Raw genomic sequence first — 27368 nt, 5'->3', positions numbered from 1 at the left:
ACATGTGGCTTCTGGGATGATGTCAGTGTTCTTTTTTTTTTTTAACCTGCATGATGGTTACATGGAATTCACTTTGTAAGTACTCATGACATATACATACAATTTTATTTTATACACTTTGCATGTTTACACTTCAGTTTTTAAAAAGAACAAATCTACTTCACACAGAGTTATTGTGAATATAAGTGAAGTAATGTATGAGAAAAGCTCTTTGAAAACCACAAACAACTACACACATACTCATTTTTTGAAGTTAATTAAGGACTGAAGCCACTCTCATTCATAAACCAACCAAGCAATAACCTACATGATATAAAATCCCCAGTCTGGAAAACACATTTTGTCACCTCAAATAAGACATGTCTTCTCTAATATCATAAAATAGCATTTAACATTCTTCTTTTAAAGATTCATTCCTTTGGATTAAAACATCACACTTTTTCAGAAATCCAAATACCTCTTGAGAAAATATACTAAGCAGAGAACTAAAACTATAAGGAATTGTTAATAGGAAGACTAGGGGATTTTCAAATTTAGAATAAATATACTCTATTTCATGTCTCCTTACAGCACTCCTATTCCTATTTAATAGTCTCTCCAAAATACTACAAATAATTATCTTTAAAAATTAAAGGGAAATTTTCAAAAGTGTAAATAACTAATGGAACTAAACTTTAAAAATGAAAGGAAACAAAGAAAAGAAATAAGGAAGAAAGGGAGGGAGGGAGGAAGGGAGGAAGGAACTGAAGAAGCTAATTAATTTACAGTTACTAATTTCTAGTTTTAAAAACTGAATCTCACATACAAATTCCATTTTAAAATGTATACACACAAATGTACATTATCTCACTTATTAAATTGGTAAGCAAAAGGGAAATGACTAGAGAATTTTTTAAATATTTAACTTCATTATGCTTTATAAAAAGCGATTTAAATATGCATTGCATTTCACAATATTATTTATTATAATATATCTTTCCTAATTTCCCTTCTTGCTATCAAAGCCTTCTTTGTCACCTATTCCATTTCTGAGGAGACCATATCTCAGCTAGTAGGAGTGGAATTTCTGGGTCATATAGTAGTTACATATTAAACTTTTTGAGAAATTGCTAAATTGTTCTCTAAAGTGGCTGCACCATTTTACATTCCCACCAGCAATGTACAAAGGTTCCAATTTCTCCACATCTTTGCCAACATTTGTTAGTTTCAGTTTTTATGACTATAGCCATTCTAGTGTGTGAGAAGTAATATCTCATTGTGATTTTGATTTACGTTTCCCTAATGACTAATGATCTTGAGCCTCTTTTTATGGGCTTATCAGCCATTTGTAAATCTTATTTGGAAAAATATTTGTTCAAATCCGTTGCCCTTTAAAAAAATTGGGTTGTCTTTTTATTGTTGAGGTATAAGAGTTCTTTCTATAGATTGAATACTAGTTTCTTATCAATATATGATTTGCAAATATTTTCACCCATTCTATAGGTTGTCTTTTCACTTTCTTGATGGTTTCCTTTGATCAAAAAAGTTTTTAGGGGCTTCCCTGGTGGCGCAGTGGTTGCGCGTCTGCCTGCCGATGCAGGGGAACCGGGTTCGCGCCCCGGCCCGGGAGGATCCCACATGCCGCGGAGCAGCTGGGCCCGTGAGCCGTGGCCGCTGAGCCTGCGTGTCCGGAGCCTGTGCATGCCGGGGAGCAGCTGGGCCCGTGAGCCGTGGCCGCTGAGCCTGCGTGTCCGGAGCCTGTGCTCCGCAACGGGAGAGGCCACAACAGAGGGAGGCCCGCATACCACAAAAAAAAAAAAAAAAAAGTTTTTAATTTTAATGTAGTTCAATTTATCTTTATTTTCACTTATGCTTTTGTTGTCATATCTAAGAAATCACTGCCTAATCCAAGGTCGAGAAGATATACTCCTATGTTTATGAGTCAGATGTGAGGTAGGGATACAACTCCATTCTTCTGCATGGGAATATGCAGTTGTCCCAGCACTATTTGTTAAAAAGACTATTATGTTCCCATTGAATTGTCTTGGCTCCCTTGTCAAAAATAACACTACTGTTTTTAAGATGTCATTAATGTTTCCTTGTAACAGGGAATTTTTAATTGTGGCTACTTGCCTATGAGCACAACGTGAAAAGCATATTTTGGGGATCACTATACTGATTATTCAAACAGTATGTAAAGATTTTTTAAATCTTATTTTTCCACATTTCAATTTTGCTACTTAGCAATTAAAACTAATTATATGATAGCCTGAAGTAGTTGACCACTATAGCTGTGAAGCCCTTTCTGTACTTCAGTCTCCTCTGTAAAGTGAAAAGATTGGGCTAGGTTATATTATTTTGCCCCCCAGTGTATCGCACCCTCAAGTTGTGGGATAAAGAGGAAAGAGTAAGCTGAAAGGGGGAATTGAGGAAGAGTTGAAGGGATCTGAGCAGTCAAGGTTTCAGCCAAAGTTTATCTTTGTTATATTTCCATAAATAAGGATTTACTTGAAAAATGGGTTCTACTGCTTACGAAGTCTGAAAACTACAGAACCCTATGACCCTGAGAAGAGGGGCATGGAGAAATATTAGAGAAATAAAGATAGAGATAAAAAAAAGATTTAAGATCTGTCCTGAATAAGAAACAATGGGGAATTTTAGGCAGTAAGAGATTACAGCAGGAGTATTAAGGCATCTGGATGGAGAACATAAGTTACAAATTGATAGGGAAGGTTTCAAGAGTAAAAAGACAAAGCACACCTCTAAAGGGTTTTCTTTGATTTCCAAAATAGCTGATGAGAGCTAGTCTTCTTGGGAGTTTCACATCTCCCTTCAAAACAATGGAAATGTTCTGACTTAACCAAACTGTGTTTGAGCTGTGATTCAATTATCCTAAAATTCAATGGCAACTATACTTATTATTTTAAGGAATCAGTTAGCTACATTAATTCACTACTTTTAAATACATTTTTAAATATTTTCATCAGTAGATGACTGTGAATGCAAACATATAACTCGCTTGGAAATCAATTCCACTGCTAAAAAAATAGCCCTGTTCAGAATTCAAAAGGTACCTTTTTATCTTTTAATGCTCTATTTCTTTTATTAAAATAAAAATTTCATTACAGTATAATGGAGAGTAAAGTGCACTAATCTTAAGTTCAGTCAGTGAGTTCATTCACTGAATTTCTACATATGTACTCTCCCATGTAACCACCACCCAGATTAAAAGCACCCTAAAAAGTTCTCACATGCCTCTTCCTAACTAATGCATCCCCAGAGATAACCACCATTCTGACTTTTATACTTGTAGAGTGAACCACCATTCTGACTTTTATACTTGCAGAGTGGTTATGCCTGGTCTTGAATTTAATAAGTAGAATCATGTACATACTCTGTCTCCTATCTCCTCTAATCTTTATCTAGCTCTGTTTCTATCTCTTTTACCTACTTCTCTATTTTCCACATAATGTCTGTGAGAGTCACTCATGTTGCTGTGAATATCAATAAGTTTTTATTGCTGTGTTAGTATTACACTGAATAAGTATTCCACAATTTATTTATCCATTCTCCTGTTGATGGACATCTGGGTTGTTTACAATTTGTGGCTATTATGAATACAATGGCTATGAAGATGTTTTGCATGTCTTTTGGTGGACATAAGCACTCACTTTTCTTGGGTATATACCTAGGACTGGAACTGCTGTCATAGAAAGGCATATGTTTAACTTTAGCATATAACACCAAATAATTTTCAAAATCGGTTATAACTATTTATACTCCCACCAGCAGTATATTAGAGTTTCAGTTGTTCTACATCCTCACCAACATATGAGGCATTGTCAGTCTTCTTAATTTTAGCCTAAATGCTCTATTTGTTAATTTTCTGAAACCTGGCATCTTACTAAGGGTAAATCAGAATATATATTATCCTTCTGTCCTCAAAGTGTGGTCCTAGTCAGCAGCCCTGAGGGAAATCAACAATGACACTACCTGGGGGCTTGTTAGAAATACTGAATCTCATGCCCCATCTAGACTTACAGAATCAGAATCTGCATTTTAATAAGATCCCCAGATGGTCTGTATGCCCACTAAAATTTAAGAAGCACTTCTCTAGATGATAAAGTGTATAAATTCTAGAATGGTTTAAATATTCCCTAAAAATATTTCCAATGGAATCTCTATTAATGAGCAAGACATGTCCCAGTACACATCCCTTACACGAATTTAACTAACAGGACAAGATTCTAGAATGTATAACTGACCACCTACAGGGACAAGAGGTAATCATTAGGACCAAAACATTGGTTCACAAAGAATATCATATCAACCTCTTTTGTTTCTTTTTCAGAAGTACTTTATTGCTAGATGAGTAATGCATTAGAAATAATGTATCTGAATTTCAGCAAGCATTTGACAACCAGTCTCCAATATGCTTGCTATACTGTAAATGTAAGAGTAGGACGTTGTTTTAATCACCTTTGTATCTCTAGCATCTATCTGGCATATAGAAGATACTAAATAAATGTTTCTTGAATTTTATTTAATTAATTAAGCCTTACAGATATATGAATAAATGCACGCTCAAACAAAGTTTCTAATAATTAATGTGGTTTTTTTGTTTTGTTTTATTTTGTTTTGGGGGTTTTTTTGGCCACACCTCACAGCTTGTGGAATCTTAGTTCCCCAACCAGGGATTGAACCTGGGTCCTCAGCAGTGAAAGTGCAGAGTCCTGACCACTGGACCACCAGGGAACTCCCTAATTAATACGTTAAATGACAGAATCAAGATCCAAAAAGGTCTTAACAAAAATTTTAAAAACATATGGAATAAGAAAGAGAATATAACCATAGATAGGAAAAAGAAAAAAATAAGAGAATATAATATCAATATCATTACGCCAATATATCTTTTAAATTACCAAAACTGACTCGATAAAGCATAGAAAATATGAACAGACCAATAAAATACTGTTAAATACCTATCTCTTTTAAAGGTGTGAAGACCAAATGGTTTTACAACTAAGATTTTTTAACTTGTAAAGAACTGACAATTCCTATGCTCTCCAATAGACAAAGATGGCAGTAGACAATTCCTGTGCTTCCAGAAGATAGACAAAGATGGGAAGCTTCCAATTCATTTTATGAAACTGTCACGACCCTACTATCAAAACTCTATAAAGATAGCATAAAAATTAATGAATACAGATATACATTGATATATTGGATTCAGTGATATAACTCATATATACAAAATTCAAATTCAGCAGCATGAATATATATACATGTATAAATATATACTATAACTAAGTAGCTTATTTGAGGAATACAGGCTAGTTAAGCACTAGAAAACCTATCAACATGTTTTATAGAATATTAACTAAAACTAAAAAGTAAACAAATTATTTTATCAATAAATGCCAAAAAATACTTGATGAAAATTTAAAAGCATACTAAACCAAAAAATCTTAATGAAGAAAGATCAATCAGGGACTTCCCTGCTGGCACAGTGGTTAAGAATCTGCCTGCCAGTGCAGGGGACACGGGTTCGAGCCCTGGTCCAGGAAGATTTCACATGCTGCAGAGCAACTAAGCCCGTGTGCCACAACTACTGAGCCTGTGCTCTAGAGCCCATGAGCCACAACTAATGAGCCAGCATGCCACAGCTACTGAAGCCCACGCGCCTAGAGCCTGTGCTCTGCAACAAGAGAAGCCACCGCAATGAGAAGCCCACACACCGCAATGAAGAGTAGCCCCTGCTCGCAGCAACTAGAGAAAGCCCGCGCAGCAATGAAGACCCAAGGCAGCCAAAAATTAATTAATTATTTTTTTTTTAAAAGAGAAAGATCAAATCAATCTAACCAGAGAAAATCTATCTGGAATAAAGGCAAGCTCCTGCACTTAGCTCCCCACACCCAAAAAAAACTCAGCAGCTCAAGTATAGGATGGATGAGACATGGTAACTAAAAGGCTTCTGAGTTTTAGTTGGCAGTAAGATTAGTGAATCAACAGCATGATGTGGCTTCCATAGAAATTTAGGCTCCATTAATAAAAGAATATTATCTAAAACAACAAAGGTGATAATTCCACAGTATAATGTAATGGTAATACTCTTAGATTCAAATCCTGACCATTGTGTTTCAGTAATGTCACCTTAAGAAAATTACTTAATTTCTAACCCTCATACATTGTTGGAGGGAATGTAAATTGGTACAGCCACTATGGAAAATGGTATGCAGGTTCCTTAAAAAATTAAAAATAGAACTACCATATGAACCAGCAATGCCACTCCAGAGTTTCTATCCAAAGAAAATGAAAACACTAATTCAAAGAGCTGTATTCACCCTTATGTTCATCACAGCATTATTTACAACAACCAAGATATGGCAGCAATCTAAGTGTCCATCAATAAATAAATGGATAAAGAAGAAATAGATATATACAATGGAATATTAGTCATAAAAAAGAATGTAATCTTGACATTTATAGCAACATGGATGGATCTAGAGAGTATTATGCTAAGCGAAATAAGTCAGACAGAGGAATACAAATACCATACAATTTCACTTATATATGGAATCCAAAAAACAAAACAAAATAGAAACAGACTCATAGATACAGAGAACAAACTGGTGGTTGCCAGAGGGAAGGGGATGGGGGATTGGATGAAACAGGTGAAAGGATTTAAGAGGTACAGACTTCCAACCATACAATAAATAAGTCATGAGGATGTAATGTGCAGCATATAGAATGTAGTCAACAATATTTTCATACCTTTGTATGGTAACAGGTGGTTACTAGACATTGTGGTGATAATTTTGTAATGTATATAAATGCCAAACCATTATGTCGTATACCTGAAACCAATATTATATGTCAGCTATACTTCAATTTAAAAAAAGAAAAAGAAAATTACTTAATTTCTGAATCTCAGTTTCCTCATCCATAAACTGGAAATAATAATACATACCTCACAGGGTTAAGGTAAGACTTAAAGGAAATACCACTTGGTACATAATATTGTTTAATATATAAAACATAACTTTTAAACAAATTATCCAAGTACTCTTTCATTCAATAATATCTACTGAGTGCTTTTAGGTTCCAGGCATTGCTCTAGTCACTAAAAATTAAACAATGAACAAACAAACAAAATTCCTATCCATGTGGAGATTACATTTGAGTGGAAAGGGGGAAGTAATGTCTCTTTCATTGCTCCCCCAGCGTGGACTGGATGATCATGTACATGAAATCTACTGTACTGAACACTTTCAACTCTGAGATTCCATGATGCAAACTATGAGTTTATGATTTGAGGTATAAGCACTACAGGAATACACAGAAATGCATTCCCAAGTTCTAATCTATCTATGAAAGGCTTATAATAACTACCATACCACTGCCATCTCCTCTGGCACCATCACCATGTCATTGCTGCCTGCAGGCAGCCCCTTTGATTTCACAGCTTCCCTCTCAGATACTGTATATCATCTATGCATTTAGATGCTGAACTCATAGATACCTCCACTGCCTCAGCTACTTTCCTTTTCTCCACTGGTACCCTCTCCACCAGGGAAACTGCATGGAGTCATTAGTGGAAAGAGCTTAGCTTTTGCCAGCAGACGAACTTGGGTTCAAATCCTAGATCTAACATAGCCAGTCTGCTGCCTCCACTAGGAATCTTCTGGGACCTGGAGTTCAAGCCTGCAATCCCTGGCCCATGTTTGGCTGAGGCTGAGCTCCTCCCAGAGGATGCCACCTGGGTCCACAGGATACTTGAGTCTGCATCAAAAAAAGTCTTGAGGGCAACAGAAAGTTACCAACTCCACACCCCAATCTCAGCCAGCTGCCTCCGCCCATAACCTTCTAGGGCCTAGAAATCAGGTCTGCAATCACTGGCCAAGCCAGGCTGCACCTGGGTCCTCACTGTGGGGTGCCTCCTGGGTCAAACTCCCTGTCTGCTAGCTGCCACCTCTTTAAGTTCACCACTGATTCTTCAGTTATTGCTACTGTCAAAAATCTAGCCCCAAGAAAAATTCATACCCAAACTCACTCTGTACCCAAGTCAACTACTCTCCATAAATTACGAAACTCAAAAATTAAGATGTTGACCTTATAGCAAAGAAATATTAATTCAAGTAGATCTGTTGATTTGCATTTGAAGAGGTTCTCAAAGTACCTATTACTATAGAACAGTGAGTATTCTCTCTCAAAAGTACTGTAGAGTCATTGTGTTGGGGAAATTGTAGGATAATTTTACATTACATTCTAGTAATATTTACTTTTACCCCTCAATAAAGTTTTTGAATATAATACTCTTTACTTTTAGCCAGATTCTCCTTTTAAAGACATTCACCTTAATAATAGCTAATGCTTACATGGCACCTACCATGTGCCAAGCACTGTTCTAAACACTTATATTTAATCATTTAATCCTAAAACAACCCAAAGAAGTGGGTGCAATCTTACAGATAAAGAAACTGAGGCCTAAAGAGTTCAACATAACAGGTCCAAGGTAAAGCCAGAAAGTGGTGGAGTATGCTCTCAGCCAAAATGTCACAAGCTCACTTTACCCCAAACTAATTCTCCAGCACTGTATAGGTAATAGAAATAAAATTCGAGTCAGCAAAGAATTACTGCTCTTCAGAATGCTTGACAAAGGAAACTAAGAACAGGTTTTGAAACATAATCTTAAAGATGGGGAAGGGGCAGGAGAACAATAAAAATTCAAGGGAGGAGAATTTTTTAAACATTTGGGACAAGAGGACATTCAAAGCACCAGTATTTTCAATCTTATCTTGCCCTAACATCGATACCTATGCATTCTATGCATCTATCTTCAGGTTGAAATTATTAATAAGTGCTTAAAAATAATTTAAGCATCTATATATAAAAAGAAATTTAAATATACTCAGTTCTTGCCTAATGGCTGCTCACTGTCTACTGCAACTGACAGTGAGTTGTAAAACAACAATTGAGAGATAACTGGCCTCACTGGCCTTCTACATTGCTGGAACAGATGGAAAGAGACACATCAATTCAGAAAGAAAACTTAGACATGTAATGGAGAGTGGAGAGAATTTTTGTAAAAAAAGGTAAAGAAAACAGGTGTGTCTGTCTAAGACCAGCGAGAGATCTACTGCTGCATACAATAAATGTCAGGGGTGGTGTGCCTTTAAGCCAAAAGCCAATCACCAGTGACCTTCAAAGATCTTACTTAAGTAAAATGGTGCCCTCCCTTAGCAGAAACAGAACCTTGTAAGCAAAAGAATGCAAAAAATAATGGGTCATCAAGTGGAAATGAACCATCTAACTGGTCCAACAGAAAAAGAAAGTGAAAGTTTCTTTATGTGAATGTGAAGCTAATAGATATACAGACAGCCCTCAATTTGCATTACACTGTGTTAACTGAAACTAGTGCATATTGGATCCAGGTCCTCACTTTGCAAGGTTCTGCAGTAACTGAGATCAAACCAAGACATCCAAACTATGTAAAACTGAGATCAGAACTATGCAAAAGGAGGATATGGTTCTGATATAGATGAGTTTCAGTTCACATTGAGCCTGCAAACAAGGGCTGCCTTAATAACCAAACTTACTGAAACTCAACATCACATAATAATATGTTCAGCTCCTGATTATCCTGATTATCCAAGCTCCCAATTATCTAGCTTGTAGATTATCTGGGGGAAATCTCATGACTTACGTGCCTATTAGAGGCAGCTGTATTATATAGCAGAAATGCCACAGGACTTCAAACCAGGACATCTGGGTTTAGATTATGGTTTTGCCATTTAATGACTATGTGACCTTGGGCAAGTCATTGTCCCTCCCCAAACCTTAATTTCTTTGTCTATAAAATGAGGATAATGACATATATCTCCCAGAATTGTTACGCAAATGAAATAATAAAATAATCACTGATGTCTAATGAGAGCTTACAATGTATCAGGCACTCTTCCAAGTGTATTTTGTATATTGAAACCTCTCAAAAACTATGATACTTAGGTTATTATCTCCATCTTATGAAAGCACCCAGAAATATGTGGCTATTGCCCAATATATTTTTGGTGATATGCATCTGTTTCATTAGTCAGTATTGCCTCCATCCATGGCAATGAATAGGTACTAAAAAGAAAAAGAAAATCTGAAATCTGTTCATTTATTAGATGCTTCAAAAAACTGTTGAAAGATGAGAATTAAGTTCTTACTGAAAATAAGGGGGATTCTTATTCCTAGAGATTCCTTTATCCTCCTCCTCTTGAGTGCTAGTTGTACTCTAAGATTCTGGAAGAGATTAACTAGCAGACTTCAAAGACAGCCAACTCTGTTGGTGATAGAAACCATACTCAAGAAACCTGGCACTGTCCACCACTGCCAGCCTGGCCAAACACATGCAATGGATTGATGGCCGTATCCCAATGCCCTGTCCATCTCGTCCAGCCCAACCTCCTTCACAGACACAACCCTTCAGATGCTAATACTTCCTTCCTAAAGTTCTCACCAGCCACTTTAGGTTAGAAAGCAAGAGCACTGTCTAGGATCACACTGTGGACATATACTTTATCAAAGTTGGAAGGGTGAAGGGAAGAAGATAGAAATATTTTACAGTTTTTGCTCATTAATCAAACCAGCATGAATTCGTTTAATAATTAGATTACTGACCATTTGTCAGTTTAGAAGACAGAGAGTGGACATGGTGCTTTGAGGTTGATATACAGAACAGGGAACTTCAGTGAAAGCTCTGTATAGAGGCAGCACAGGGCCCTATCCCAGAAGGGTATAAACAGGATGTTAGAGATGAAACCTCTTTGTAGATCATCAAACTTCCCATTCTACCAGTAAAGAAACTGATTCCTAGAAAGAAGTGATTTAGCCAAAGTCAGCAAAAGTTTATTGGCAGAGCTGAAACTCCCAAACTGGGTCCTTGCTACTACACCAAGCTGCCCAACAAATATACCAAGTTAGAGAAAAGAGGGAAAGGGAGAAGAGAAAGCTGAAGACAACGTTAGCCTATAGCCATCCCTCATTGCTGCTTTACTCACTTTTCCCAACTTCTGCTCTGATTGTATCTAAATCCAAGGAAGGCTGAGAATAGAAGCAACAAAGAACTCCAGGCATTCAAGGGAGTAGTGATGCTCCACTTGGTCCCCTCCCCTGCAACATGATAAACACACTGAACTATGGAATCTCACTGACCCCTTCACGCCAACAAATGACTCAGATTGTTTTGCCTTGCAACAAAAGGTGGCTTAAGTGCTTCCTCTCTCATATCAGAGCCCTATAAAAATGAACCCCCATTCTGATAAATCTGTAGCCCTACTCCCTGTCTCAGGTTTTCAGTGACTGGCTACATTCTTCAGTGGGATTGTGTCCCAGGAGAGTGTTCCTTGGAAACTATGCTTTTCCTCCTTGATTCTTCATAACCTCACCCCTGCTTCTCATTTGCTTTTCTATTTAAGTGGTCTCCAAAGTAAGCTCACACATCCCAGGAGTACACTATAGAAATATACTGGTGTATATTTATTTATTAAAAAGTGAGAAAAACTAATCCTCACTTAAATTTAAATACCAATTATCAAACATAAATATGTCACATCCTGTACCAGAGGAAACAATAGTCTGATTATTGATAATATTACTTAGTTTTTAACTAAATTAACCCTGAACAAACACTAAAGTGGCTTAAAAAGATCCTTCCAGAGAGACCACAGTTTGAGGATAATATTAATAATATACACATTAGTGACAATAATACCATGACCAAGCTAACACTTGTACCATACTAGTAGTCCTTTAGTGGCCACATTATAGGATAAAACAACAATGATCCAAACAGATCTGATAAGAAATAGGCCAAGATTTTTTTTAACTTATCAAAAAGACAATTTGAGATATAGATTTATATCTAGTATCATTAACAGTATACCTTACCCTACTGTACTTTGAGATGTTAAATAATAATATGAAGCCATTGCAATCAGTAAGACATTTAAAAACAAAGCAAACAGATATAAATTTTTGTACTTGCTGCAATTTTTCCAATAATGTTTAAAATCATACAATACTCAATCCAATATTTTACAAAATTTCACCAAACTTATGTTAAATGTTTAGAAACCTCTTCTGAAGTTCCTTAGTTATAAAAGACAAAAAGCCACATGCTATTAGAAAGGTTCTTGTTCTTCCTGCTGCTATAAAAATAGCTAAAAATAATACATAGAAAACAATATGCAACATCTAAATACATTTCCTGGCTAAAAAATCAGATCTGCCACAATGTACATCCCTGGGTAACCATTTAACTAGAACGCAATGTGAATGATGTCCTTATGGGTTGTACAGTGAGCAGTGCCACAAACAATGTAGGAAGTTGCATAGAAAACGTGGCTGTAGATTTGAAAAAGAAACTAATGTCACTTAGAATGATTGGTTTTCAGATAATGAATGTACATATTTTTGAACATGCCTCAGTTTATGATCTTTGATAGGCAAAGTACTACTTCTGAGTGAGTCACCAAAATAGGTACCAAAGAAGATACAACCTCAACAGTGTTACTTTTTAAATAAAAGTAATTTTTAGGGAAAAGTGACTAAGTGTAACTACTGGTGAAGTGATTGCCCTGGTGGGACTAAACAGAAAAAATTAGGGATAAGATTACAAAGATAACACCATGGACTAACTACATCATTCATAGCCAAGCAATTTCGGCACAATGTTCAAGCCAAGTGCTACATGATGATGCGATTACTTTTAAAAATAAACCTATAAAACAGAGTAAAATCTTTATAATGCTTTGAAATGAGATGAGGAGTAACCATGAGAATTGTTTGCGCTACCCACAGTTTCCACTGCTTATCTCATGGCAAAGTTTCCAAACTTAAGGATAAGGAACAAAAAAACTTGTGTACCAAATGTGTTAACCTTTTATGTGATGACAAGTAGCTGTGAGTGCGTGTTATCAAATAGCTAGACTAGACTAGATAGATAGATGGACAGACAGACAGATACATACATACATACCATCAAACAAATTTAATCTGTCTCTTCAAGGTGAAGGTGATATTTTATCAAATGATAAAGTAAATACTTTTCAAAACAGATAAATTCTATTTAAAAAGTATTTTAAAAACATGTTTGGAAATGATTCCATCATAGTGTGATTTTATTACCAAAAATTTTATGTCTATCACCTACAAAAACTTTCATCTGTTTTCAATTTAAAAATTGGCAACAGAATATTCTAACCTGTTTAATGCTGTTCCAAAGAGTTTCAATGTGTTTTTGAGCCCATTTATTAAAAATATGGTAAAAACAACTGATTGTCATCAGAGAAGATAGAGATTTACTAGCCACATTTTAACAAACTTTTTGCATATTTTGTGTAAAGGATTAATAAATTAGTATCACATGTTACTAAGTGCAAACAATAATGTACTTCTTCCATTTGGATGTATTTTTCTTTCTGAGGTATTAGTTTTAGCTGTGGCAGCATTAAAACCATGTAGCAAAGAAAGTCAAACCTAGAACCAAATCTTTAAATCACTTTATCACCGAGTGTTAAATTAAGACTTTTAAAAATACCAAAGCAGGGCTTCCCTGGTGACGCAGTGGTTGAGAGACCGCCTGCCGACGCAGGGGACACGAGTTCGTGCCCAGGCCCTGGAAGATCCCACATGCCGCGGAGCGGCTGGGCCCGTGAGCCATGGCCGCTGAGGCTGCGCGTCCGGAGCCTGTGCTCCGCAACGGGAGAGGCCACAGCAGTGAGAGGCCCGCGTACAGGAAAAAAAAAAAAAAAAAAAAAAACCAAAGCATACAACAGAGTTTGGGGGAACCACAGTTAGTTTTTAAATATTATTTATTCTATCTATACCTCTTTCAATTTAATATCTATTTATGAATGTTTTATAGCATATACTACCACAATAGTACATGTATAAAATTATAAATAAATATGGACATGTATTAGGGCACATGCTCATAAATATTTCGCTGGTGGTGTGCCCTATCCAAAAAGTTTGGAGATCACTATTCTATTATAGTCAGAAGTTCCCCCAAATAAGCCTTAAAATTATCTTGTCAAGAGGAATTCTTCCAGGCTCACCCTTACCAACAATACTGTCCAGTTGTCCTTAGGCTAACCCAGCCACTTAAGATTTCTATTTCCTTCTCTCCTTAAACATCCTAAATTATGATCTTTTCACCTCAGCTACTGAAAATGCAACATTCACACCAATCAAGCAGGGAGGATACCAACTAGTGCTACTACGTGATGAAAATGTTACATTCACGCCAATCAAGCAGGGAGGATACCAACTAGTGCTACTATGTGATAACAGTCAAACATTTTATTAATAATCAAAGTTATTTACTTTTAAGATGCAATAGCAATATACGTATTTAAAATTAAATAGAAGCTTCCTTTGAAACAATTTAGGATGTCCAAATAATTTAATGCCCCTCCTACTAAATGTAATAAAATTATATTTCTATTTTTAAATTACCCCAGATATAAATTTGTTAAATAAGCAAAACTAAAAACTGTATAATCATAGCCTCATAAGGGATAGGGAGGGTGGGAGAGAGGGAGATGCAAGAGGGAAGAGATATGGGGATATATGTATATGTATAGCTGATTCACTTTGTTATGAAGCAGAAACTAACACACCATTGTAAAGCAATTATACTCCAATAAAGATGTTAAAAAATAAGTAAATAAATAAAGGACATTGATACAAATGTCCTGTTTTACTGCAATTGTAATAGCAACCAGTGTATGCATAGATCAGAAAGGAAGAAGAGAATGATCCAAAGATGTGAAAGTGGTGCTAACAACATTCAAAAGAAAAAATCAGCATACAATATGAAAGGGTATACATTTCCATATACTTTACTCTCGCTCCTGGTAACATGAATGAGTTTTCCATGTGGACATAACGAAGAAATTAAACACAAAATTTCACAACTAAGACATGACTAATTATGATGAGTGCTTTGGAAAAGGTCCCAAGGTGTCATAATTAAAGGCTGAGGTATTTTTCATTCTTTCCCTGCCATGCCATACACAGAATTAAGAGTTGCCAAGTTCACTAGTCCCACCAAATGTAGGTTGCTATATATATATTTTCCTTGGAGAAAATAAGCCTGTTACAAATTAGTACACAATTTAAAACACGTAAGTATTCAGGGTACATGACCCTACCTTAGCTTGCCTGTAAATCACACAAATCTATACAAAAAGTACAAATGTAGGCATTCTCTGGAACTGTTGTCTGTAAAAGTTTAAAGGGTCTAACCTCAGAGAAGCTGAAAATTTCTTTTAATAATGCCTTAGAGTATTATATTAAAAAATAAAAATTAAATATAACATGTAATTTTAGCTGGTTCCAAGATTAAAATTCTTTTTTAAACCTCAATGTATCTATTTTCAATATGCATCTTTACAGTGGGAAAAGACTACAGTTAAGAAATTTTAAAATACACTATATCCAGTCTTCTGGGATAAACCATAATGCAAAAGAATATTTTTTTAAAAATGTCTATATGTGTATTACTGAGTCACTTTGCTGTACAGCAGAGATTGGCACAGCACTGTAAATCAACTACACTTCAATTCTTTAAAAAAGACAACCAAATTCAAGGCCACTGCTAGCGTCATCTTATATTTTGCTTGTAAACTCAAAATTCAGAAGTTGACTAAATGGAAGCAAGTGTAAAAAGAAAAGAAATTTTAAAATAGGCCAATTTTCCTCCAGTATGTATTTGGATCTTCAAACTCAAGCGTAAAAAATGTTCCTGAGACTCAGTTAACTAATATGCTGTGTTCCAAGTTTGTTAAACTTTGTTCAGTTGCTATATTATTTCAGTTTTTATTTTCTTTTTGCTTGGGCTTTTGTTTCTTATTAAAGAACTCAACTGAAAGTTGTAAAGGAAAATGTTCTTTAAAGCATCATAACTAATTTAATCTGACTAAGGGGATGTTTTTAAACTGTTTTATAGAATTTTCACATCTTTTTTCCTCTTTTTTACTCAGCTTCAGAGCCTTTCTTTTTTAATGGAGAAATTTCATCATATTTTTCATGGCATTATCAACACTTCCAGTCTACAGCATACCAAAGCAGTGGTAAGGAAAACAGTAGGTTAAGATCATTGGAGAAGAGGGCCATAACTTCTCCAGCCTATGTTACCACAAAGCCCTTTTCAGAAAGTGATTATGTCACAAAGTCATATAAGCTGCAAAATCTCAGTAGGTGTATTTAATTTGGAGAAACAAGTTATTAAACACCAGAAAACTTCCAAACCAAAAACAGAACAATAGAAGGCCTGTAGCTCAGAGAAAAGGCATTCAGAAAGTTATTAGAAAACATGAGATCCCAGATTACAAAACTATAAAGGGTGCATCTAGCATCCCTATTTGAAATTATCAAGAATAGAGAGGGGTTGCTGCTGCTACTACTACTTCTACTACTGCTAATGTTCATCATCATCATTATATAATAATAATTTGTATTTCTTCCCCAAAATTTGAATCACTCTGAGGATTAATTTCTTTTCACATTATCCCTCAATGACAAAGAAGTTATGGAATATGCCAACTTTATAGTTGGAAAACTCAGAAATAACACCCAGATCTAAAAATTTCCAGATATCTCCCTTTCTCTAAGACCATGCTTGCCAACTGAAAAACAAAAAGTTTTTTACAGTGCAAGATACAAGATTTCATTAATTCATGGTCCAGATCATCAGTTCATATATTAATAAGCCATTTATTTTAATTTTCATACTTAGTTACATATTTGAAGGAAAGCAATAATTTGGAAAACTTCTCTGTACCTTAAAATATACTCACAATGTCCCTGACCACAAAACTGAGCTAAGAAAGAGAAGTGCAGAGGTTAAGCTGCTGGCCTATGGCCACTTCACATTCATGATAGACATGGCCTTTCTAGGATCACAAAGACACAAATATGAGACATTTTGCTATCAGACTTACAAAATAGTCAATAATACCATCAAATGTTTCCCTCGTGTCCAATGCTCTTCAGGATGTTACTTCAAATAACCTAATTAACCTTTATGACACAGCCCAAAGGCCATCTCCTACTAGAAGCTTTCCTTGACATAGGTACTTCTGCTCTTATACATATCTCCATTATAGCAACTAGCACACCACATAGAATTACCTATATTCATACCTCCTCACTAGGATCAATCATGCATTTTCATCTTTGAAATTATGTAAGCAAGTGGTTCTCACCTTTTCACTGTCAAGGGTCCTTTTATTAATCCTCCCTCATAAAACCTGTATTTTGAAAAAGTGTTGTCTTTCAAACTAGCCATACTTATTATTTATAATTAAATCATTTCCTAATTTTTAAATTAAAGACATATATAATCTGACATTTAATGCTTCTGATCAACAATGTATTATTCATCTACATTCAGTATATGGAAAAGCAGCGTTGGTTTGGCTCTGGAAATAAGTACGAAGATAAAATAAATGAGCACTGACATTGTATAAAAGAGATTGGGGGAATAAAGAAGGCCAAAAATGTCAGCCCTAATTTATGACACGCAAGCTTTGTTTATAGTGAATAATATCCTGAAGCAAAACCCAATTGAAACAGTTATTCCTATCAAGTAGGAAGTTAGACAGTATGACTGGTAAGGTTATCTACCCTGTATACCTTTTATTGAATGAGGCAATGAATATGAAAGCACTTTGAAAACTGAGCTCTATAAAACACATGAGAATTAAGGCCCCTTTTCATGCTACAGTTCTACTACTGATTACTTACAACTATTGTGAATTAATCCTAACACAGTTGCCTAGAACTGTTCTAGGCACTTCTATATAAATGATCTTCAAACTTAATCTTCCCAACAACCCTATCTGATAAATTCTATCACAATCCCCATTTTAAAAATTAGGAAATTGAGACTTAAAGAGGTTGCATAACTTTTCTAAGGTCGCTCAACTAATTTAGGAAATAAGACTTCAAAGAAAAGATTCAAGAAATAAAAATTGCAAGTTTAATTTTGGTTTTTTCACATGTAGGTGTGTCATTCAAATGAAGAATATGCGTCCATTTTTTTCTTAAAATCAAAGCAAAAGAAAGCAGGTTCAGATGTATATATTTGACATTCAGAACTTCCCAGTGTTCATCACTGAAACACATAACCAAAGATTATAAAATCTCCTTCTTTGCTGGCTTTTCCAAAAAAGAGAGCTTCTTAACTAATTAGAATGGAGAAATACACCCCTGGAGGAGGGAGGATGTCAGATGAAATGATCTTTCAAAATCTCTTCTAGCCCTTAGAACTGGAATATTCTCAAATTTGAGAGCTGGACATCCAAACTCTGCATCTGGTCACTACTCTACCCCAAGTCTGAGAGACTACTAAATAATTCTTCTTTCTAGGAAAGAAAGAAAGGAGCATGTATTGCTGTGAATATTTCATATAAGAGGAAAAGAAATCGATTATATAACTTGCCAAAGATTACACAAGTACGTAGTAAAGCTGAAATGGGAAGCCAGCTCTGTGTAATTCTAAGTACAATACCCCTTCAACAGTAATAGATAACATATATTAACTATTGAGCTTAGTGCTTTACATTTATTTACCTCATTTAATCCTCACAATAACCTTATGATGTAGATATTATTACTCTCATTTTAGAGTTGAAGAAACGGAAGGTTAGAGATTACACCATGCGTATATTGGGGGCAGATGGGGTGGCTGAGTTCTCCTACATAGAAGGTTCAATGCCCATGGAGATAGCTGGAGATTATTTCTGAGAAAATACTAACATTCCTGCCCTTTGATACTCTTTCCCAAGAGAGAACAATGAACTATTCTCTCCTAGTTAGGAGCATTTTTCTCCACTTCTACCAATTACCTGCTTAGCACCATGACAACCGTGCCTAAATTTCCCACCTATCAAATATTAAAAATCTTCAATAGAAGAGAAAGTCCTTAAAAAGTAAAAAACTTGTGACTTCAAAAATGCCCTTCAGGATACCTAGAACTTAGCAAGTGCTCAATCACGTTACCCAATGATCTGTTTGTAAAACATAAAAGGAAATATTTGCAACCATGCCTCGGAATGAGTCCCATTTAAAATCTATGCTTGTCATTGAAAAAAAAAATCTGTGTATATGTCAACCCCAATCTCCCAATTTGTGCACTACTATATATAAAATAGACAACTAATAAGAATCTACTATATAGCACAGGGAACTCTACTCAATACTCTGTAGTAACTACAAGGGAATAGAATCTAAAAAAGAGTGGATGTATGTATATGTATAACTGATTCACTTTGCTGTTCAGCAGGAACTAACACAACATTGTAAATCAACTATACTCCAATAAAAGTTAATTTTTAAAAATCTGTTGCATTTTCGTTTTTCCACATATTGTGCTTGTGTAGTCGTGGAACGTAAAGCATCTTTAACTTTCTTTGTCTAATTTTAAAGAATTACTTTTCAAAGAAGCAAAAAAATTGTGCTCAGTGAAGTCAAAATCACAAATAGCACTGAAGTCCCTTTTTGCATTTGAATGGATACATTAAAGATAGACAATTCAATTCGTCTCTTTAAGATGACTAGAAACAACAAATTATTGAAGATAGCAGGGATAATAGATCATCTAAAGATTTTTCTTGTGAAATTTTCAGAGAAGAAAGAGATCATGGGAGAACTTGAAATGAGAGAATACAGAATGTTTGCATAGATGCTAACATGCACATCACATAAAGAACTTTGAATTACCTTATATTTATTATGCTTATTTATACATGTCATCATTGAAAAGCATCAAATCAATATACTTAAGTAATTTTGATCCAAAATAGTTTAAACACAAAAACTCTTAAAGGATTTCATAATATCATATTAGGCTTCTTCATACATGGTGCTTCAATCCAGAAAAATCTTTTAAAAGCTTTATAGACTAGGGGAGCTTAGTAAATAAAATATACTAGTGAATTCCTTACCACATGCATAGAAAGAGAGCAAATACGGAAACAGAAAATCTAGAAAATTGCAGAACAGCGAATTCAAGTTAATTACCAAAGATGCAAATTTTCTAAAATATACACAACATTGGACTACCAATTGTTAGGTTTTTTTATTTCACTATCCTATCCCCAAATAACTACAGGCTATGATGCTAACCCAGTTCTTTATAAATAAACTCAAATGTCTCCCTATAAATACAAAGAGATAACCCTTTAGATAAACATAAAGATTTCTATAGTTTTAAATAATTGTTTTTCACTTGAAGTAGTATGAAAGAGAATGCCACTATGCATTTTCATGCCATTAAAAGGTAAAGAAGAACATTTCAGAATTTTTAAACATTTTGAAAAGGAATTTTTTTCCAATATTATGTACTGTGCAAAATAGTGAGGATTACTAAATATACTAGCATTATAAAATAGAAATAGCTGGGCAGTTGATTTTTTTATGTAGTTTATTAGTTTACAATAGATTATAGCATCTACAATTAACCTCAAAATAATTCACATCTTTACTAAAGATGAAAGTTTTTTTGAGTGAATAGTAAAATACGAGTGATATATAAGGGGTCTTAGAGGAGCAAGAAGAGATTCTGAATATAAACAAGCCATCATTCTGGTAAAAGGAAATACAAACAACTAGAATAAAAATAGTTGATGCACAAAAGCCATAATGAGGGGGTAGCTCAAAAAATAACTTCTACTTTGAATGGTTTGGATGAAATACAAATTATCCACAGAAAAGTGTGGACTGGCATAAATGTTTGTACAAAATTATAAGTGTATTTCAAGAAGTATGCAAGAGGCAACCGCCTGCATGATGCACAAGGTCCCGGCAATGCTCTGCTTAAGTGCTAGTGCACAGAGTCCAAACCACTGCATTTTAATTACCATGCAGCCTCAGATATATTGCCTTTGATATGGAAATGTTCTTGTTCTCTCATCTTCACATATGGTCTCATGCACAGAAATCTTTATCTGATTCATAAAAAATAAACTAGAATCCAATCTCAACACCTGACCTCAGTGCTTAGAAGTTTTTTACTAAGCATGGTGTCACTATAAAAAGAATGGCTAATATTAGTGTAAAGTTAGATATTTTGAGCAACAATATAAAGGATTTGCAGTTAAGCACTGAATCGATAACTGCTTCTCTGAGGTTTTAGGGTTTCAAGGTCCCTTTTTTGAGACGATCACAGATTTGAGGAAAAACAGACCAGCACCCTTTTTCAGAGGTGAGAGAGTCCATAGTAGATTTAAATGATAATCCATCTTACAACCTCCACCTACACTCTCAATTGATATTTTCACCCAAATTATGACAATGGATATTTAAAGCTGAAAAGCTCTATCAAAATCCACAACACAAATTTAAAATTATTTCCAGTTTGACTAAATGTCTAAACAAAACAATTAGCTGAAAAGCTTTTACCCTCTTCCACAGAACAAGGAAAATAAAAACACTCTTCCTATAAATGAATAATGAATATATAATAAGAGAATGATGAAAGTTTCTGATATAACTCTTACCAAAACAATTATTTTCAGATCACAGTTGAAGAACCTCAAGCGAAAATGATATGCTATACATTTAAAATGTGCTTACTGCTAATAAAAACTGCTTTTCATAGAGTATACCAGAGTGCCAGTTTGTTTTTGTTTTTGTTTTACTTGAGTATGTTGATAGTCAGAGCATAATCAGTAGAAAATGTGGAGTTAGGATAAAGACATAAAATGTTCAATATATTATTTTTCTTGTTAGGAAAAAAATAATAGGGCAGAGTTATCTTTCTTAAACAAGAAGCAATGCAAATGCAGAGAGAGTCCATTTTCTGCTCTAAAAAGCAATGAATATTTGTTTGTTTTTTTAGCAAGTTTTTATAATAAAATCTGTTCTCATTAAATCTCATGTACCCACATAACTTGATAATTCTGAAATAACCTAGATTAACTTTTTTAAAAAACCGAAATATGACCCATCTAACCTCATGACAGCAGATAATACATCCCATCTGCAAATCATCTTGCTGAATGTTATCTGTGTTTTATCATTTCTAGTACCTGTCTGTGCCTGATATGGTACTCTCAGGCACATTAGCTTGATGGAATGTTTCACTTGACTTCAAAAACACCAACTGATATATATGCACCCCTAAACTATATTTAAACAAATAGCTCTTAGATCAACCAAAATTTTAGTTGTACTCTACTATACTTTTATAGAATGCTGTTTGTAAATAGTGAAAAGGTATATATGAATTATCTCACTAACAAGAGAATGCTTCCAAACTTAGAGATATATAACCTAACAATATTGAAAAGTATAAAAAATATTAAAAGTAAGGGTTAAAGCCAGTGTATATTAAACTTTGTTAAAATTCATTTATTCCAGTACCTAGTGTACTAATTGAAAGAGGATTATTTAAAACATCACAAGTTTCCTTAATATAAGATGGATATGTGTAAAAATTTCATCAATGACCAATAACCCAATAATTCCTAAAAGAAGTCAAATAGAAACAGACATAAAATCTCAATAATGCCACCAAAATTTATCATTTATGTATTTAAAGTAATATATCTTAAAGCCTTATAAGAGAAAGATTTGCTAGATACGTTAACATATTTTAAATATGTGCTTTTCCCTTACTAAGAGAAATATCTGTTGCTTTCTACTACTATTGAAAAATGTTCAGCAGACAATATTCCTACTGAATGTCATTTCTTCTAGATATTCAGTTACTGATTCCATTATAGAACCAACTTAAGGTACAGATATTGATACTGCTTTATTAATTAATTTTTTTTACATTTATCTTCCTTTATAGTATAATGTTGAGCACTGTACTTACACAATATACTATTATAGGAGTTTGTATCATGGTCCATAATTATAAACTTGTAAATGTTTTTTGCATTTTAAAAAATACATATATACCAAGAGAAAGTTCCTTCTTATTACTTCCAAACTAAAAATTAAGAGCAACAATAAATATGATAAACAATAAACAAAGACTATTTAGTTTTGCCACTATAAATAAAGGAATATGGTGGGAGAGCAGAGGAAAAAGGAGGTGTTGGTGGTACATGAGAGAAGCAACAGAAGATATTAGCTTGCCTAAGGAATTAATGACCTAGCACTTGTCTGGATCCTGGTTACTTACTGCCTTTGGTCATAAACTAGATCTAATATGTGTAGTACACACTTACTTGCTTTCAGAGTCTAAAGTATTTTCTTTTTTTGGTTGGTGGTTGTTGTTCTTGTCTTAGAAAGGGACAATCTCTCTTGATTTATGAGGATTTCAAAAATGTAGGAGAAAAAAATTTACATGTCATTTGGCCTACTGCCCATGCACTCACATATGTGTATTCAGGAAGATATACTCAAATATATATAGATAATATATTTATGGTCTGGTACAGTAAAAAAAAAAAATTCAGTCATAACTTTTCCCCTACTATAATAAGAGGAAATATTTCACTGATTCAATAAAAAGCAAATGCAACTAAATAAACCGTGTCCCCACCTTGCATCAGAAAGGTACATTCTTGCTGCCATAGACAAGCTAATCCTATCCCACTAAATTTGTGGAAGGTTTAAGATGTTTGCTTGTTTGTTTGTTTTAAAATAAAGAGAATCTTCTAGTAGGTATCAGGAATATCTGAGTGGCCTAGAAACAGGGAAGAAGGGAGACTGATGAAAGTGCCTAATGCTGAGTATTGAATTCCATGGTGACTGCACAGGGTGACAGAGGGAAGGTCATGTTCATGACTGCAGAAATCTGGTCTCTGCCAGGGAGTGCAGGCTAAAACTGACCTGAAGCTGGGGTCTGGGAAGCTAGGTAGGAAACTCAAGCACCAATCTGGGTACAGACAGAGAGGATAAGGCACTGCTCCTAAAAACCCCAGGCTGAGCAAGAGTAAGACAGGGAAAGACAGCAGATATTTCCAGGTTCGCCCCACAGTGAACACGAGCAGCCCCAAGTGGCTAGGCCTGGAGGGGGAAAACAGAAGCTGCAGTCAGGGCACAGACAGTAATTTGCTGAGACCTCTGGGGTGGGTGTGCGAGGGAGCACAGAGACAGGTGAACAGGTCAACTAGAAGCTGAAACCCCTACCCCAGCCAGGATACAATGCCAAGTCTGGGCTAGTCCTACTGGGTTAGTGCAGACAGAAGGGCACTAGCAGCCCTCCCCCATGGGCAGGGTGTGGAGAGTAGTATACTGCCAGATTTACTCTGCATCCCCTTTCCTCATTCAGTCTGCACCCTGCCTCTGGTGTCCGGTTTGCCCATCTAACCAGTAGTCCACCCTCAACTGAAAAATAAAGAGAGGACAAACAGGAAGAGAAAGGGGAAAAAAAAAGAGAAAAATCAAAGACAAGGCTACATTGTCACAGTCTTCCCTCTTGCCAGGGCCTCCCAAAGGCTGTCCTGGCTGGTTCGGCCCTCCCTCAAGAATCCTGTAGCCTGGAACGGTGCTGAGTGGACCAGGTCCGCCAAGCCCGTGCCTATGGGCCTTTGGGACGAGGTGCTGAGTGCGCAGGCTAATTATACATGTGGCATTTGGGCAGCCGACTGTCCAGTGACACCTTACCTTATGAGGAAACGTCAACCCCAGCAACTGTTCAAAACAAAATGCCATCGTGGGATCAGCTTCGCCGGCTCTTGGCCGGTTCGGGATTGCTTTTCCCATAGACTCAAGCACTTAGCGCAAGAATGTGGCCTGGGGAGGCTAGTCGTGAGCGGGCGGACGGGGGCGGCGGGGGGACAGGCGGGGCGGTCCTTGCCAGGTGTCCATCCTGTCCCCCCTCGCCATGGATCAGTTCTCGGACCCGACCACTTGACCTTTTTATTCACCAAACCCACCTCCTAGAAATAGACTGGGCGGGGCTGTGTCTGTTCTCCTCGGGACCCGGGGAGAAACCTGGGCATGTGACTAAACAGGGCAGAAGGGAGGAGACCCTAGGGAGGCAGGGAGAGGGAGCACTCTCACATCTCGACTCCACTGGGCTGTTGGCTGGGCCGCCCGGCCAGGGCCAAAAGCCCAGCCGCAAGAGTGCGCGCCGGGGTCAAGCTCCCCGGACATGGACGTCATCGAGCGCCCCATTGACAGTGCGACGGGAGGTCCGGAGCCCAGGCCAGTTTGCCGCAGCAACGGCTGTGGGCCATCTCGAGACCGAAACTTCAAGCTTGGCCCTCAGAGGAGGTCACACACACAGAAGGAGCCGGGGACAGCCCATCTCTCTAACATCCCAGCCCCGCCAGCAAAGTCGAAGACTTATTTTTAGTCCCCAAATAGGGGCAGCATTCAATATCTGGTATCTGGCCATTCATACAATCAAACGTTTTCAAACTTGGTCAGCCTAAGAGAGCTTTAAAAAAATTAAAAAAAAAAAACAACTCAAAGCACGCCAGCAACAACTACCTTTTATCTGTTCCAAACACACCGATTCTCTTTTTATCTTAAAGCTCCGCGGAGCGCCCGGGAAACAGCCCGGGAAACGGAGCTAATCTGTCCTCCGCAGCCCCTCTCTTGGTGCCCGAGCAACCCCGGCAACCTTTGCACAAGCCCCTTCCCTTTTCTGACCGGCCCTTTAAGAGAGAAGAAAGCAGCTCCCTCTGGGAGCCGTCAGGCTCGGGCTGGGCCCCGGGCGGGTGGCAGCACCGCCCCTGGGCCTGGGCCGAGCCCCAGAGCGGCGGATCTCTGCCGGTCTGCGGGGAGGACAACGGGCGGCGGGGCCCCGGCAGGGCGCGGAGAGAGACTGGGGCCGCCGGCAGGGCTCAGGGACGCGGAGAGCGGAAGAAACGTGCGGGCGGCTGTGCGTCTGCCGCGAGGACTCCGAGGCCGAGCCCGCTCCGGGAAGGGCTGGGCGGGCCCTCACACACACACCCGCCGGCCCGGCACCACCGCCCGAGAGTCCGGGGAAAGAGGGCCACGGATTAGCGCTTGGGTTTCGGATTGTCTTGGAGTTCAGTTTGCTTATTCCTAAAAAGATCATAAAAAGTCACGTCCAAAAATGCGGGGTGGGGGAAGAAAGGAGAGAGCGCAGGGAACTGGAGGCAACTCGCGCAGGGTCCCGGGAAAGTTGCGGCGGAGCGGTGTTGGAGTGCGGGTGGGAGGAGGCAGCAGACGGCTTTTCTAGCTACCCGGGTTTTCTTTATGAGCTCCTCCCGGTAAACTTCACCCGGGCGGAGAGTGCGGCGGAGATCCTCGACTCTTAACCGCCCTCGGCCAGCGTCAACCCCACAAATAGCCAAAGTTTCCAAACCAAAATGGGGGTGGGGTGGGGGTAGCGTTAGGAAGCTCAGAAACCCAGCAGGTCCTCCCGACCTCCCGCACCCCGAACCTGGCTAACACTGAAGCACTCCGGAAAACTGCGGCATCGCAGTCAGTCACACGGCGAATCAACCCAACACTTTTCAAGAAAACAAAATATTCGCTGGGAAACTTACTTTGCATTTAGTCTCTATTCTTTGGGGGTATGCGGTTTAGGTCGGCTCGTAAGGGAAGCTCGTTTTGTCCAGGTTGGATATTGTCTACTTATGGATCAGCCCTTGGGTGAGGGTTTATTTTAATTTATGGCTTATGCATTCTTTTAAGGTCGATTTACATGACCTCCGGCTACAACTAAGACTGCCGAGGAGGGCACTCCAGTCGTCAGTCGGCCAAACCCACAATTAAAACAGCCCTCCCCCTCGTCTTGGTGTGACTAGGACTCTCCCCGGGTAGGCTGGCTGCCTGCTTTTCTTTTTTCTCTCTCTTCTTTCGTCACTTCTCTGTTTTTTCCTTCTTTCTTTCTTTTTGTCTTTCTTTTTTAATATCACGAAATAAGATGTGATATCAGTTTGAAAGTTTCGGTATAACTTTCTCCAGACCCAAGCTTGCAGCGATAACGAGAGATACAGCGCTCACAAAGCCCTCAGGATGCTGCCCTCTTGTGGGCACAAAGGGCCTTTCCACCCAGCGGTCCCATCTGAGCCCTCACAGAGCACACACGCATATACTTAACACGAGAGAGAGAGAGAGAGAGAGAGAGAGAGAGAGAGAGAGAGAGAGAGAGAGAGAGAGAAGGAGAGACAGAGAGAGAGAGAGAGAGAGACACAGAACACTACACACGCAGGCATACGAGCTTCCTCCATCACACACTTGGCTCAAACTTCAATGAAATACCTACCTCAAACTTCATGGAGACTTGAGAATTCATTCTCTAAGCCACCTGACTTCTTTTTCTTATCATTCCCAGTTACATAGATTAGAATATCTATACGGGGAGACGGAGGAGGAGGAATAGGTGGGCTGAGAGGGCGGACAGATTTCCGGACGAATACTTAGGATGGCGATAACAGCTTTCTGTTGTCAAAGGT

At 37.3% G+C, this 27368-nt stretch overlaps 1 protein-coding gene and 1 non-coding gene across 6 annotated transcripts in view; both read right to left on the bottom strand.

Moving 5' to 3' along the window:
• LOC114487977 (transcription factor SOX-6-like) overlaps positions 1 to 26920 on the bottom strand; it is a 317754-nt gene extending 290834 nt beyond the window's left edge. The window contains exon 1 of one of the 5 annotated variants that reach the window (XR_003683557.2): positions 26457 to 26920. The gene's annotated coding sequence lies outside the window, so the exon portion shown is untranslated. Of the gene's footprint in view, positions 1 to 24597; positions 24676 to 26456 lie in introns of those variants that run through there. The other 4 variants (XR_003683555.2, XM_028501028.2, XM_028501031.2 and 1 more) reach the window with 4 other exon arrangements.
• Positions 4662 to 4734, bottom strand: TRNAE-UUC (transfer RNA glutamic acid (anticodon UUC)). Its single transcript has one exon. It is a non-coding gene; the product is annotated as a tRNA-Glu (tRNA).
• Positions 26921 to 27368: the final 448 nt, after the last annotated feature.

Source organism: Physeter macrocephalus, chromosome 16, assembly GCF_002837175.3.
Source record: "Physeter macrocephalus isolate SW-GA chromosome 16, ASM283717v5, whole genome shotgun sequence".
Classification (NCBI taxonomy): Eukaryota; Metazoa; Chordata; class Mammalia; order Artiodactyla; family Physeteridae; genus Physeter; species Physeter macrocephalus.
The sequence above is the reverse complement of the archived record's forward strand: the minus strand, read 5'-3'. Positions and strand labels throughout refer to the sequence as shown.